Source organism: Thalassophryne amazonica, chromosome 1 (genome assembly GCF_902500255.1).
Source record: "Thalassophryne amazonica chromosome 1, fThaAma1.1, whole genome shotgun sequence".
NCBI lineage: Eukaryota > Metazoa > Chordata > Actinopteri > Batrachoidiformes > Batrachoididae > Thalassophryne > Thalassophryne amazonica.
Window position 1 is genome coordinate 62,705,426 of NC_047103.1, and position 16,713 is coordinate 62,722,138.

Below are 16,713 nucleotides of genomic sequence, written 5' to 3' on the forward strand. Positions count from 1 at the left end.
AGCGCGCTCTGGAACCTCAGACGCACGCTCCAGAACCTCTGACGTTGGCTCCGCCAGCTATTTATACTGGATCCGTGATCCGCCACCTCTCTTGACTAACAAAATATATATATAAAAAAAACATCACCGCCTGCTGTGCGGAATTGCACCAAATCTGGCAACAGGTCCAGAGGCTACGCTCGCTGTTTTGATCCAGATGTTGACCGCAGCCGCAGAGCTCCGTGGCCACCGAGAGAGGACTTGGATTCTTTGCGGGTCCCGCATCCGTACCCCCGGAGGCAGTGAGTGAAGGGAGAGTACGCGCATTGTGTTCTGCGTGTCTGTTTATAATCTCGCACAGAAGAAACAAGAGAGTGTTTACACAAGAGAGAAAAGTGAGAAAATGTTAATGCCTGTTTGAGAAAAGTGTGTAGTGAGGGGTTTTACAGCCTTAAAACATCTATAATAAGTGTAAAAAATAGCGCTGACTAGGCGGATTTTGTTTATCACGGGACCACTGTACATCATTAAACAGGAATTTGTACTCTATCCAGATTTGGTGTGACTACTAGTGTTATTAGACCTACAATACATGCCCAGTTTATTTTCGGTGTGGCGCACAACGTTGTTCGCAACTCCACCCCCCCGCCCTTCTTTTTTTTCTGCACCGGAGCCACCCATCCTATGCGCTCCGGGACCTCCCACTTTACAAATTAAGCACTGCGTAGAACTGTCCCAATTCATGGTCGAGTGTGGCAGTGGGAAACTTCTCAAACTTGTCAGGTGAAACACCATCTTTCCCGTCGTCCTACGCTAAAAACTCCTTGAACAGTGTGGAACTTTTCTTGATACTTTTCGCGGTACTCTCACTGACTTTCTTGGATAGAAGAGCGTTTATCCCATCAGTATCCATGGATGCAAACCTTCTGCTCTCTGCCCGAAATGTTGCCTGAAATGGCGCAGAATCAGTCAATAATGTGGCTATTGTTAACTTTGGATGATTTATTGTGAAAAGTATTGCAATTATTACACGTGAATCAGCCAAATGGAATAAAGGATTTCAGTCAGATGTATAATAACTGAAATTAAAGTGTTTTTTTTTTTTAGCACACAGGTTATTTGCAGTACAGAGCGCATTAAATGAAAAACAAAAATATACATGGAAAATTATTTTAATAACCTAGTTAATGCATTTACTCTGGTTTGACCTCCTGCTCCTCATTTCTTCGAGGTGATGCTTGTTGCCGTCACACAATGTGTCAATTTTGCTCATTGAATTAGCTCTAACAAGAACAAACATCTATGATTTTAGGGTTTAAGAACATGTTTGACTGTTCAAACTTTGCTTGAACAAAATGTTCGCAGCAAAAATTTCACAGAACTAAATTTAATGGAAGCTAATTGGTCCAGCATTGATTTTCAAAGTTTGCTGAAAAATGAATGCATGAACAAAAAAAGCTAGCTTGGCTAATTAGCTGTTAGGTGATTAGCTGATTTGCGCCACCCACTGGCATCTAGGTATGTATTGTATTATTTTATATGGGTGTAATGCACATGCCGATGTATGGAGTTAAATTAATCAGTCTTAATTTCTTTTTCAACCTGACGGCTATCTGTGCTGAATGCATTTTTTAAGCGATCCAGTTGTCCACTACTATGATATCAGCTGAGAAATTCCCTGCTCTGCTGCTATGAAATTCTGCTGTCAGCTCGCGCACGTTTGCCTCAGGATAGCTCTGTAGCTCTGCAGTTCTTGAATACTGAGTGGAGAGTGGCCCAGAAATAAGCATTCAAATCCAATTAAATTACTCAAATTAAATTGTACAATGGTTATGGAATACCTGATCGAATTACTCACATTCAGGGGATTTCGACAGCAACCAATTAGTTCAAAGTATAAAGTTCACACGCTCAAATTAACACCAAGAGAGGACAGGGCCTTTATTTGAGGGAAATGATACATCATAATTACATCACGTTGGAGGGGAAAAAAATCACAAATTATATAGCATGCATTTAATAAGAAAATGGAAATGGTTAATAGGTCTTGATAAGACAAATTTTGCCCTGTCAATGGGGCAATGTGAGTCAGATGCCTAAATTAAAAAGGAGAACTTATTATTGTTCCACAGGAGCTTTAGGGCCCATTGTTGGCATTCCAGGTGTCCCCCCTGTCAAAAACAATACAAAAAACCATTAGAAAAGAAAAAAAAAAATTGAAGGAAAATTGGCTATCATAGTCGACTGAAGTTAACAATTCTCACTCTTCTGGTAATTGAGACACACTGAGAAGGTTGAAATGCTTGTTAACGTGGCTTTACTTTGAGTTACGCCTTTCTTGGTACATTTGACCAAACAATTTATCAGTACATTTCATTAATGATGGAAATTTTCAGAAACTTCAGTCTTAATTGTACAAAGGACTTCCAAATCTTTTTTTTTATTTTATTTTAAATTTAGCTTCTCAAGGTGCCTTTCAAAGGTAAAACGTGTGAGTAATGAGATAAGGGGAAAAAAATCTACCAGTTAATTGACTTTCAACAAATTTAGATCCGCTAGACCAACGTATACCCTTATTTTAAAAGTGAACCATTTTGGCTAATAAAGTTATTCATCTTGCCCATACAGTAATTATCTCTGTAATTATGCTGTAATTGCACATACATCAAGGCCACCTCATATAGCGGGCAGGCGTGGGATTGGTCCTGATGACTTTCTGCCACATCATGTGAGGATATTACAGGAATCAAATGTGCAGAATTTAAATTGTTTTGAACTTGCTAAACTATTGTTGCATTCACATACTGACTGTACAAAAACTGTCATATTAGTTGGTATAACAGAATCACATGATGTGTGACATCATAATTTTTCTGTGGGAACAAGATGGATCATAACTGACTCACTTAATAGATGTACTAGTGTTGGCATTCTGTACATTATAGTAAAATAGCAGTTTGGCTCTGAGTTGCTTAAAAAGTTAGGTTTTAGTGAGGCTACAGTTTAATGCCTCTCTGTAATATCACACAAATTGTTCCAGTTTACCTGATTTCTGCTGCAACAGTAACTGAAACTACACTGTAAAAATGCATGTTGGTTTTAACATTAAAAACTAACAGCTGTGGTTGACAGAATAATTCTGTAAAAAAAATCAGTAAAATGTCTGAAATAGGAGATGTTTTGTTTTCTTTTATGTTACGGGCCAGCAATTGTGTGTAACAAAGTGCCAGGCGTGCAAATGAATGCACTCCTGATCTCACATTATCAAAAAGTAGAAGGGGTCACTGCAATAAGTTATTTCAAAGAAGGACACATCTGAATTTGAGATTCTCAAACTCTCATATACATCGAGAATGGTGGATTTATGGAACAGCCGCACTAACAGCACTGAATGTAATCAGTTTTAAAAACGGACTACACAAACATCACAGAAATAATGATAGTGAATATAATATAGAAAGCATTAGCTTAATGCAAATTTAAATTCATATTTATTAATTTAAATAGCGCCAGTTCACAATAATATCGCCCTCAAGGTGCTTCACATGACACGGAAAACATAACAAAAGAATTACAAGATTAAAACGTGATTTTAAAAAAAGCAACCCATAAAAAGTACAAAAAATAAAATATAATATGCATAATAACATACCTAAAATACTAATGATAAAACAGGGAAAACAAACGGGTCTTAAAAGGAACCCCGACTATAACATCAAATTTGTCAAAAAATTGAAACACTGACGTCTGCTATTATAATATATAGTTAGAAGTGCATAAACAAGTCTTGAATGATAAAAAAAATAGCGTTTATTTATCACGTATTTAAATACAACACGGCCGGCATGTTTTTGCCTTTCTGGGGGTGATGACGTGGAAAGGTTTCTGAAATCTTTCATGCAAGCGAAAACAGTGTTAAAGCTAATTCTTCTACCAAGATAAAATGCCACATTGCACGGCTTTTTGATGCAATTTTCAGTCTAAGGGCAACAAAGAAAGTGAGGTAAGCCTTCATTGCTTTCCAAAAGAAAGAAAGAAAGTTAAGGAAAAAGTGGGAGGATGCTTGTGGAAGAGTGCAGCTGCCGAAAGACCCGCGGCTGTGCTCACGTCGCTTCAACGCAGATGCATTTGAGGCTTTTCATCGACTTCAGCTAATGAGGGAGCTTGTTGGTGTTTCTGGATACAAACGACGTCTTAAACCAGATGCAGTGCCCATCATATTTCCCCACAAGAAGAAAAATCTTCCACGAGTAACTAGTGAAAATAGGACTAAAACATGCTCTGTCGGCATCGGCAAGCAGCCCCCACACAGACACCACCTACAATGGCCAACTCTTACTTGATCAGAGCGCTGATCTTCATTTCTGACAGTATTTTCAAAGTTCTTTTCCTCACACTGCAGATCACGCTCTGGTTCGAACTGAAAAGGGTGAACAGAGGAGCTCATCATTGCTAGTCGCCGCTAGTTGTAATGTAAACACGGGAAGCCGTGCAGCCATTTGACATCACTACCCAGAATGCATTGCGTTACAAACAACAGTGGCGACCTACGTAGAAATAAAGTTTCTTAAAATATCATAAAACTTGAGATTATTTTTGCAAATTTTGTCCCATAATTATGTTACTAATATCACAACAAGTCATATAGAATAAACATGTATTTAAAGTGGCGCCTAGCAGCTGACTTAGAACTGGTGCGGATCAGGGGAATCCGACTGTTTAATTAAAACAAAGCATCCCTTTGGTTTAATTAAACAAATTTTATTGTTCCTTTTAAGTTTCAATTTAAAAGTCTCCACAGTGTCTGACTGCTTTATGTGCAGTGGGAGATCATTAGACAGGGCAGGGGTACGATATGAAAAGGCTCTGTGACTGGCGGATTTTTATTCACCCTAAATCAATAAAATATATTATATAACAGCTGAGTGGATCCTTGTCATTTGATTGGTGGGTTGTATGTCACGTGACATGGATTATTCGTACCATTTGCCGTTGTGTTTCATATACCGTGCAATAGTTCTTTTTAGGGTGAAATCTTGGTACTATATGAAATGTGCTCTTACATGTCTTGACCACTGCACGTGCTCACACTACCGGGGGCGGTGTTTAACTAAACATTGGGGAGTTTGTTTTGCCAACGGATGATGATTTGAAGGAACTAAGTGACGGTGCTAATTCTTGCAACACAAAAAACAAATCCACCACGCCGTAAACCATCTTGAGGCATGAAAAGCTGTTACGATGAAGAGGATAAAGTTAGGATAAAAAGGTGGACAAATTTCTGATGAGATTTTTTTCACTGGAGTGAGGAAAGCAGACAGCCGTCTGTACACGAAGTCAGTGGACGACATCACGGACTACATCATCAGAATTGTTTTTTTCAAGTTGACTGAACAATTTTGGACTCCTATTTAAAGTTTGTGTTGGACTACTGACGTCAAAGCACCAGTGACGCACACCAAAATGTAAGTCTCTTTCTGTTGTTTATAAATTAATAAAATATCAAATGACAAGGATCTATTTCCACCTTTATATATAAAACAAATAATGATTTTTTTTTTCATTCTTTCAATGGAATGAATATTTAATTTGGTGAAAGATGGAACATACCATTCAACGAGCCATTGAACTCATAACCATTCATGATTCAAGGATTGAGCTGTTTTCTGTGTATATTAGATCTGAATAAAGCGATACTTTGCACCTCTGTCCACTAACTTAAGTCGCTGATTTAATAATTTCATTTAGCATTTACAGCCATTGACAAACACAAAATCATCATTTATATGCTACTATAGTTACATTACCGCTGGCTATCCATTGCACATTTACTCTTAGTAAATTGCCTGCAAAACTGTCCTCCCCCAAACCACAAATTTTGGATTGCCCACAACATTTAGCATTTCTTATCTGGGATCTTATGCTGCATTTACACATAGGCTGGATGCGTTACGAAAGTCATTTTTCTGTCATTTGTGGCACATTCCTGACATTTTTAACATGACAACGCATTAGAATAGGTTTCTTAATAGTGCGTGTCTGTGTGTGATATTCATAATATTCATGGAGCATAGGCTGTCAAAAAGTGTTCCACGAATGTCACGCACCACCCTCATTTTGCCTATTGTGGACTTTGCAACTGATCGTGGTGATATGTGGTGATCCTTAATACAGCGTGATAGCATTCGTAGTGGTTCCTGTGATGGTTCTTGGAGCCCAAATTGTCACGCGTCATTAAGAATTGTCACGAAAACTGTCAAGTTTTCACATGAATTGTGTCACATTTCTCTGCACACCACTACAAATCACTTCTCTCACGTGTGCACAATTAAACCCCTGCTGCTCTGCATTCAGTTCTATTGCTGCAGTATGCCGAGAGGAACAGTGATGCCAAGTCGGCCAAGTGTCCTTCCATACTTCCTGCTGATGCTCCTCAGGACGCTCCTGCAGGTGTTCCGCCTGCTGTTGTGCCTGATGACTGAGAGAATGAGTCTGAGCTTCCTCCAGTCTGGCTCTCTCCGTCTCCTCCTCCTCCTCCTCCTTTCTGCACAACCCAAAGGCACAGAGCCCAACTAAGCATGCAATCACAAAGATCTTCTTCTGCTGAGGATTAATCTGGGTGTTGAGGAGCAATCTGGAGCAATGTGAACAGTTAAGCAGCTGATGGTAGGATGAATATAGGGGGTGTGTGAATATAGGGGGCTGTTACGCAATAACGCGCAACAGCCCTGGACAATATTCTTGACCGTGCGTGATGGTTCATAATAATTTGCCAGAGACATGTGCCATTAATCGTAACACGTGGTAACAGGTCACAAAGTTCCTGAGGACAGCTGATGCCTCTGCCCCGAATCATCACATTTGTGATCAGTGGCCAAGAATGTATACTTCGTGGCATTCGTGACTTGCCATTGTTATGTATAAACGCAGCATTAGTGAAAGCAAAGGACACTCATAATCTCACTACTAAGAGGGCACAACTGTTCCAGATTTCAGCTCAACCTAATTTATTGTCAGGGTTTAGATTTTGCCTTACCCTTTCCTTGTGTGTCTTGTCATTTTCCCTTTCCCTGGTGTGTCATGTTTGTCTCCGTCTGTCTCTGTGTTGCGAGGCGTGGGCTCTGGGTTTCCTCCTCTGGCCTGCCCATCTGATCCTCTGCAGCTGCTGAGTCTGCTCAACTGCAACCCATCTCCAATCAAGACACTGCAGTATTTAACCATGGCTCAGGCGTCCAGATCTGTAGAGATCTTTCAGTCTCTACAGACGATTGGTCTTATCTCTGAAAAGATTTTTAATGGTTTGTATTTTTGGTGTTATTTTCCCGGACGTCTGTTTACTTGTTTTCTCTGTGCCTCAGATCCTCCACACCTGATCCACCAAAATCCTAGTTGCCATCTGCCTTGCTTTAGTCTTCAGGCCCCTGTTTGATTCACTCATATTTGACTCCTCTGCCTGTCCTTCCCTGCTCAGCTGTTCCTGTCCGATGCTGTCAGACCACTCCAGCCGATCCTGTCTACATCTCACCTAAATAAACTGTAGAAATCGTTTGTCTTCAGGTTGTGTCTGCATTCTGGGCCCTATCTGTTAGTTCCTGGGTGAACCATAACATTTATGGAGAGTTTCCATGTGTCCACTGTTACCACTTTAATTCTTCTTCTTCTTCTTCTTAACTGCTGAGCATTTTGAAAATGGCTTTCACAAAGTTTTTCTTTTGGTCACAATAATTCTGCTCCAAGCCCTTGACATATCTGGTTCTTGTTTCTGAACCAGCAAATAGCTGGTGTACCTTGAACCATTTTTCGTTGGTGAAACAGCCTATGGAAACGTAGTTGTTTCAAAATTTGGCATTGACTCTGAACCAGCCCTGGAACTGCGTTGTTAGAAAAGGACTAATGTTATGCTGTATTCTCCAGAACCTCTTCTGTTTTACTTTCCATGCTGTATGTTGCTGACGTTACAGATTACAATTTGAGCTACTGCTGTCTTTCAGTACATTACTGTTTTATGGCTTTCTCTTTTTAAATGTGGAAGTATCTCTACTCACATAAGTGAAAACCTGATTCAGAAATAGGGGGTAACAGTCAGTGTGTTGTGTGGGCCGCTGAAGAGGAGGTACTGCTGGCCCACCACCACCAGATGGCGCCCTGCTTGGAGTGCGGGCTCCAAGCACGAGAGGGCATCGGAGCCGCTGGAAGTGACAGCTGTCACCTATCAACACCAGCATCACCACCACTCCAAAGGCCAGACTGCAACTCCACCTCCTCGCCGAGAAATCAACTACCAATCAGGTAATTTTCTCTGCTGACTTAAACTTTGAGTATTAGTCTGATCTCTTTTTGCAGCCGTTTTCCTGTGGTGTGCCTTATCTGCGGAGTTGGCATTTGGTGTGGACTGCGACGGCTTCGCCTCACACCCCACTCAGATAAGTGGTTAACTCAGGAGCTGCACGAGTGTGTGATTGGAGGTGGAGGTTCTCCCTCCTTTACTGAATACAGACTGTGGGATTACTGAGTGTGCGACCTCACACTCATCTGGACTGTCTCTGTTCTCTGCCAGTAGTACCGGGTCTGACTGCTGAAGACAGCGGCCACCTGGGGCACAGGGCTTGGCGGCTCCGGTGTTCTTCAGCTCTGTTGGCGGTGGAAGCTGTGTGGATCCGGCTTTTCTCTCGCCAGGCGTCTTCTATCGTCGAGGCTGCCCACACGTCACCTGGTGTATGATTGACAGTCCCTGTATTATTATTGTCTGTACATCGTTGTGTGATTCACAACATTAAATTGTTACTTTTGGCTATTTCATTGTCCGTTCATTAACGCCCCCTGTTGTGGGTCCGTGTCACGACACTTTCACAACAGGATTTCTCGGCCAGCGTCATGGATCACGAGGGGCGTCAACCATCGCTTGAACGGCCAATGGAAGAGCGACGTGCACAGGCGCCAGCAGGAGACGTGTTGGGTGAGCTGCAGCACATCTTAACCACCTTTACCGCTCGGTTGGACTTAATTACCGAGCAGAGCAGTGTTCTCAATCGTAGGATGGAGGCTCTCACTGCCCAGGTGGAAGCGCGTGCTCAGGGCGCTGCTGCAGCACCTCCTCCTGCTGACCGTGTGCCAGAAACAGACATTCCGCTGGTCGTTCAACGAACCCCCCCACCTTCCCCTGAAGCATACATAAGTCCTCCGGAGCCGTACGGAGGCTGTGTGGAGATGTGCGCGGACTTCTTGATGCAGTGCTCGCTCGTCTTTTCACAGCGTCCCGTCATGTACGCAGCAGACGCCAGCCGGGTGGCTTATGTGATCAATTTGCTTCGAGGAGAGGCACGCGCCTGGGCTACGGCGCATTGGCAGCAGAATTCACGGCTCCTAACGGTTTATACTGAGTTTGTGAGGGAGTTCCGACAGGTGTTCGACCACCCTCATAGAGGCGAGACCGCTTCAAGTGTGCTGCTGTCGATACTGTTGTTGCTGTTGCGCTCCGCATCGCCTTTGTAAACGGACTGTCTCTGGTCCTTAAGGAGCACCTGGTGGCGAAGGACGAGCCGCGGGATTTAGATGGGCTTATCGACCTGGTTATACGGTTAGACAACCGATTAACGGAACACCGACGGGAACGAGGTGAGGGGCGTGGCCAGGCAAGCCGTCCCTCTTCCTCCCGGGTCCGAAAGGAAGCCGACTTCCCCACACTCTGCCAGGGCTCTCCACGTGACAACAGCTCCCCCTGCTGACGTTGCTATGGAAACGAGCAGGGCCAAAAAACGATCAGATCAGAGACAAAGGAGGCTGATCCGTGGAGAGTGTTTTCTCTGCAGCTCTACCGAGCACATACAGAGAGAATGCCCCAAACGGTCAAAACAACAGCACTCGTCCTTAGAGACTGGGCTAAGGGTGGGTCACAACACCCACGTGGGGAAACCCCGACGATCTGCACGAATCCCAGTCATGATCCTGAGTGGGGATCTAACCCTTCACGCCCCAGCACTGGTGGGCACAGGGTCGGAGGGGAATCTGCTGGATAGCAGATGGGCAAAGGAGGTTGGGCTCCCTCTAGTGGCCTTACCGTCACCATTGTCGGTGCGGGCGCTAGATGGCACCCTTCTTCCACTAATCACACACCAGACACAGCCAGTGACATTGGTGGTGTCTGGGAATCACAGGGAGGAGATTGTGTTTTATGTAACACCTTCTACCTCCCGAGTGATTTTGGGTTTTCCATGGGTGTTAAAACACAATCCCTGGATTGACTGGCTGTCTGGGGTTGTGGTTCAGTGGAGCGAAACCTGCCACCGGGAGTGTTTAGGATCCTCGGTTCCACCCGGTGTGACAGCTAAGGAGGAGGTTTTAGTCCCCCCCAATCTGGCGGCGGTGCCAGTCGAGTACCGTGACCTTGCTGACGTCTTCAGCAAGGACCTGGCACTCACGCTGCCCCCGCACCGTCCGTATGATTGTGCCATTGATTTGATACCGGGAGCTGAGTACCCGTCCAGCAGGCTGTACAACCTCTCACGTCCGGAACGCGAATCAATGGAGACCTACATCCGGGACTCGTTAGCTGCCGGGTTGATCCGGAACTCCACCTCCCCGATGGGTGCTGGTTTCTTTTTTGTGGGCAAGAAGGACGGCGGACTCCGTCCATGCATTGATTACAGACGGGTGAACGAGATCACGGTTCGCAACCGATACCCGTTACCTCTGTTGGATTCAGTGTTCACGCCCCTGCATGGAGCCCAAATTTTCACGAAATTGGATCTTAGGAATGCTTATCACCTGGTTCGGATCCGGGAGGGAGACGAGTGGAAGACGGCATTCAACACCCCGTTAGGTCACTTTGAGTACCTGGTCATGCCGTTCGGCATCACCAATGCGCCCGCGACGTTCCAAGCATTAGTTAATGATGTCTTGCGGGACTTCCTGCATCGGTTTGTCTTCGTATATCTAGACGATATACTCATCTTTTCTCCGGATCCTGAGACCCATGTCAAGCATGTACGTCAGGTCCTACAGCGGTTGTTGGAGAACCGGCTGTTTGTGAAGGGCGAGAAGTGTGAGTTCCACTGCACTTCTTTGTCCTTCTTAGGGTTCATCATCTCCTCCAACTCCGTCGCCCCTGCTCCGGCCAAGGTTGCGGCGGTGAGAGATTGGCCCCAACCAACGAACCGTAGGAAACTACAACAGTTCCTCGGTTTTGCAAATTTCTACCGGAGGTTCATCAAGGGCTACAGTCAGGTAGTTAGCCCCCTGACAGCCCTGACCTCCACAAAAGTCCCCTTCACCTGGTCGGATCGGTGCGAAGCCGCGTTTAGGGAGTTGAAACGCCGGTTCTCGACTGCACCGGTTCTGGTGCAGCCCGATCCCAGGCGCCAGTTTGTTGTTGAAGTGGATGCCTCTGACTCAGGGATAGGAGCCGTGCTGTCCCAGAGCGGGGAGTCCGACAAGGTTCTCCATCCATGTGCCTACTTTTCCCGCAGGTTGACCCCAGCTGAACGGAACTATGATGTCGGCAATCGGGAACTTCTTGCGGTGAAAGAGGCTCTTGAGGAGTGGAGACACCTGTTGGAGGGAGCATCGGTACCATTTACGGTTTTCACGGACCATCGGAACCTGGAGTACATCCGGACCGCGAATCGTCTGAACCCCAGGCAAGCCCGCTGGTCGCTGTTCTTCGGGCATTTTGACTTCCGGATCACCTACCACCCCGGGACTAAGAACAAACTATCTGATGCCCTGTCCCGGGTGCACGAAGAGGAGGTCAAGACCGAGCTGTCAGACCCCCCTGAAACCATCATCCCCGAGTCCACTGTCGTGGCCGCCCTTACCTGGGACGTGGAGAAGACCGTCCGGGAGGCCCTGACATGGAGCCCGGACCCGGGGACAGGTCCGAAGAACAAACTGTACGTCCCACCAGAGGCCAGGGCTGCGGTCCTTGACTTCTGTCACGGTTCCAAGTTTTCCTGTCACCCAGGGGTGCGAAGGACCGTGACAGTGGTCCAGCAGCGCTTCTGGTGGGCGTCTATGGAAGCCGACGTCCGGGAGTATGTCCAGGCCTGCACCACCTGTGCCAGGGGCAAAGCCGACCATCACAAGGCCCAAGGCCTCCTCCAGCCTCTGCCTGTGCCTCGTCGCCCCTGGTCTCATATCGGCCTGGACTTTGTCACGGGCCTCCCGCCGTCCCAGGGCAACACCACCATCTTAACGATAGTGGACCGGTTCTCCAAGGCAGCCCACTTCGTGGCCCTCCCGAAGCTCCCGACGGCCCAGGAGACTGCAGACCTCCTGGTCCACCATGTCGTGCGTCTGCATGGGATTCCATCAGACATAGTCTCGGATCGTGGTCCTCAGTTCTCCTCCCAGGTCTGGAGGAGTTTCTGCAGGGAACTGGGGGCCACCGTCAGTCTCTCGTCTGGGTACCACCCCCAGACGAACGGGCAGGCAGAGCGGACGAACCAGGAACTGGAGCAGGCCCTCCGCTGCGTGACCTCCGCGCACCCGACGGCCTGGAGTGACCATCTGGTGTGGATCGAGTACGCTCATAATAGCCAGGTTTCATCTGCCACCGGCCTCTACCCGTTTGAGGTGTGTTTGGGGTACCAGCCCCCATTGTTTCCACTAGTGGAGGGAGAGGTCGGGGTGCCCTCGGTCCAGGCCCATCTGAGGAAGTGCCGTCGGGTGTGGCGTACCGCCCGCTCTGCCCTGCTCAGAGCCCGGACAAGGGCTAAGGCCCATGCAGACCGCCAGCGTTCCCCGGCCCCTGCATACCAGCCCGGGCAGGCGGTCTGGTTATCCACAAAGGACATACCTCTACAAACGGAATTCCAGAAGCTTAAGGACAGATTTATAGGACCCTTCACCATCGTGAAGGTCCTCAGTCCAGCCACAGTGAAGCTGAAGCTGCCAGCTTCACTGCAGATACATCCAGTATTCCACGTCTCCAGACTCCAACCCTGCCACACCTCTCCCCTCTGTGCCCCTGGACCGGCGCCGCCGCCTGCCCGGATCATCGATGGGGAGCCGGCTTGGACTGTGCGCCGACTCCTGGACGTTCGTCGAAAGGGCCGGGGATTCCAGTATTTGGTGGACTGGGAAGGATATGGACCCGAAGAACGCTCCTGGGTGAAGAGGAGCTTCATCCTGGACCCGGTCCTCCTGGCCGATTTCTACGCCCGGCACCCGGACAAGCCTGGTCGGGTGCCAGGAGGCGCCCGTTGAGGGGGGGGGTCCTGTTGTGTGGGCCGCTGAAGAGGAGGTACTGCTGGCCCACCACCACCAGATGGTGCCCTGCTTGGAGTGTGAGCTCCAAGCACGAGAGGGCGTCGGAGCCGCTGGAAGTGACAGCTGTCACCTATCAACACCAGCTGTCACCCATCACCACCACTACAAAGGCCGGACTGCAACTCCACCGCCTCGCTGAGAAATCAACTACCAATCAGGTAATTTTCTCTGCTGACTTAAACTTTGAGTATTAGTCTGATCTCTTTTTGCAGCCGTTTTCCTGTGGTGTGCCTTATCTGCAGAGTTGGCGTTTGGTGTGGACTGCGACGGCTTCGCCTCACACCCCACTCAGATAAGTGGTTAACTCAGGAGCTGCACGAGTGTGTGATTGGAGGTGGAGGTTCTCCCTCCTTTACTGAATACAGACTGTGGGATTACTGAGTGTGCGACCTCACACTCATCTGGACTGTCTCTGTTCTCTGCCAGCAGTACCGGGTCTGACTGCTGAAGACAGCGGCCACCTGGGGCGCAGGGCTTGGCGGCTCCGGTGTTCTTCAGCTCCGTTGGCGGTGGAAGCTGTGTGGATCCGGCTTTTCTCTCGCCAGGCATCTTCTATCGTCGAGCCTGCCCACACGTCACCTGGTGTATGATTGACAGTCCCTGTATTGTTATTGTCTGTACATCGTTGTGTGATTCACAACATTAAATTGTTACTTTTGGCTATTCCATTGTCCGTTCATTAACGCCCCCTGTTGTGGGTCCGTGTCACGACACTTTCACAACACAGTGATTGCCAGCGTTGTAAACCTTCCCCTAGGGTGATGTTATTTCTGCTCAGAAAATGACATAAAGTGAAAGCTGAACTCAACCCTTTGAGTCCAAAAACATATGATTCTGTGGCAGCTGAAATCTCTCTCAGATGTGACATAACTTTAGTTGCTTGTTTGTGGTAGTGCTGTTTTAACAAATACAAAATGGAGCTGGTTTTTGAAATAATTGAAGTTTCTTGATCCATAAGATGAAGTGAAATAGACAAATGGCTTTAGGCAGTTTTGTGGGTTTGTGCTTCTCTTACTTGTTGCTAATCACCAATTGCATCCATTCTTGCATGGACAGCACAGAACCACAGAAGTACCATAAATGGCGTAACATGATAATGCTGCTTTAATTACCCCTTGGTCAGCCCACTTACAAACCTATTGCCACAGCAGTCAATATCCCCAAAGATCCATTCGTGCCTCGGCTGATGGTTAACTTGGGAGCCTTTGCTGAGTGCTTTAGCCTAATTGATATCCTTATTTAGCAATGAGCCAGTGGGAGTCGAAGGGGAGTTAAATGGAGCAGTTTACCAGGCAGCAAGCAAGCTGAAAAACCAGATCCCCGACACTGCCACCTTGGCTTACTGCAGCCAGGAAAATGGCATTTACTCCCAAAATATACTGATTCAAATTGATTAAGGCCACTTCTGTGTTTGCAAATACTTGCATTCCCTTGTTGTTTTTGCTTTCTTTGTTTTTCAGCCAATAACCCAGAGATATTACTTTAAGGGGAATTACACCTATTTATGACAGCTGACTGCTCCCAAGCTGCTAACTAACACTGCAACCAAGTCACAGGAGACACTTTAGCAGCTTGCTAGGGGCAAACCTACCCATTACACACACACAGACATTCACACACACAAAATATCTAATGCAGAATACACCCCATATTACAAAATATGTGCTGCAAATATCTTCCTCAAAGCTGCAGGATTTCACTCACAGAGCACAAACAACAGGTATAACTCAACCTCAAATCAGCCGTGAGAGAACAATGCATTTCCAACAGGTCACACAAAGCCACCAGGAGCAATGGGAAAATCAAATTCTTCTTTTAAACTGGGTTTGTAGGTCTCTCCCTCCTGCCTGTCTCCCCAGATATGTCTCCCTTAACAGCTCAAAGTAATTAGCAACGACCACATGCCAAAGGTAGGGTAGCTGCTGTACACAGAGTAGGCAGACCTTATCTTTAATTTGAGACAATGAGATGCTCTGTGGGGGCCTGCAGAGTGCTGGGAGCTATAAGGTAGGCTCCCCCTCCCAAGGTCACTTCAGTGAGACAAACTAGTCTGGGGACAAAGGATACCCAGCGTATGCGAGCTTGCACAGTGACAGCATTGGAAACTATTATCAGAGGTGTCTTGTTTGCACTGAAAGTATACATTTGGAAATGAGAAGCTATTTGAAGGCAAAGTGCATGTGTAAACACACTACTCTTAGTCACTGTTGCAAACTTTGTTTTTGAGCGATACCTCCAAAAGTCCTCCAGGGCTTCCCATTAGTCACATTGTTGAGCACAGAGTTGAGCCGTAAAATGGCCTCCGATCTCAGAACAGCGCCGTCAGCTCATTCTTTATACTGTCAGGATGAAGAAGAGCATAAAAACTCTGAGTCAATAAAGTCATACGAATTGCTTGATATTGAAACATGGTGTGCCCCGGTGACTGATTGAGTGTCCTGGTCCAGTTGTGATTGTCCTGCATCTCAAAGGAGAAAGGAGGGCGAAGAGCAACGAAGGAGGGAGCATAATAAAGTAGCTTTCTCTGCTGCTGTATTTTATACAGAGAATTGATTGATATTTACTGTATTTACAGTGCTTTGGATATTTCTGTGCTCTCATACTGTATGTGATTCAGCCTCAATGTCTTCTGCAGATTGTTTTGTTTAACTTCCAGAAAGTACAGCCGGATATACACTACACGATGATACGCTATGAATGCACATTTTGGCAGTATTGTACAGAAAGACATATGCAATGTGTGCATGCAACTGTGTTAGAAATGTGCATCTTGGTGAGATGAGATGTGACGTGGCAGTTTGAGAATGTACAAAACCTCTGTGATACCACCAATGCTGGATTTATAATGTGCATTGTGGGGTGTTATGTATATGTTATTGCAAGCAGAGACACATAATGACACACTGAACTGAGGCCAAAGTCCACTGAACTTCAATTAAGAATTTTTGTGAAGCAGAGATGCACATTTGTGTTGTTGAAACCCAAATTAAGAGCAGCCAAAAGATAAAAAGAAATAGCTGCTGTTTAAAGTTGCACACATGAAGGACAAAATAGAAAAAAGTATTGTCCCAAAAATCTCATTACACGGGCATGGCGTTTAATTTGCCCCATGGTTTGATTCATTTGTGCACATGTAGGGAATGGGTATTGATAAGATTTTATCGATATCACTACCATTATCGATTCCGCTTATTGATTCGATTCCTTATCGATTCATCTTGTTAATTTTTTTGTGTACTAAAAGTAGGCTTTACAGGTTTTCTATGTCAACATTTTATTGAGTCTTACAGTAAATAAATATGAAATTGGTCAATGATCCTTAAATTCTGGACATAAATAGAAATAAAATCTGTAGTTTTGTCAAAAGCGTTTCCTCTCACATATTATTGGCATGAATGTCACTCCATACCGCTGAGCTGAGCTGGCTGTGCTGCACATCAGCATCAATTTAGTTCATAAAGAATGCAG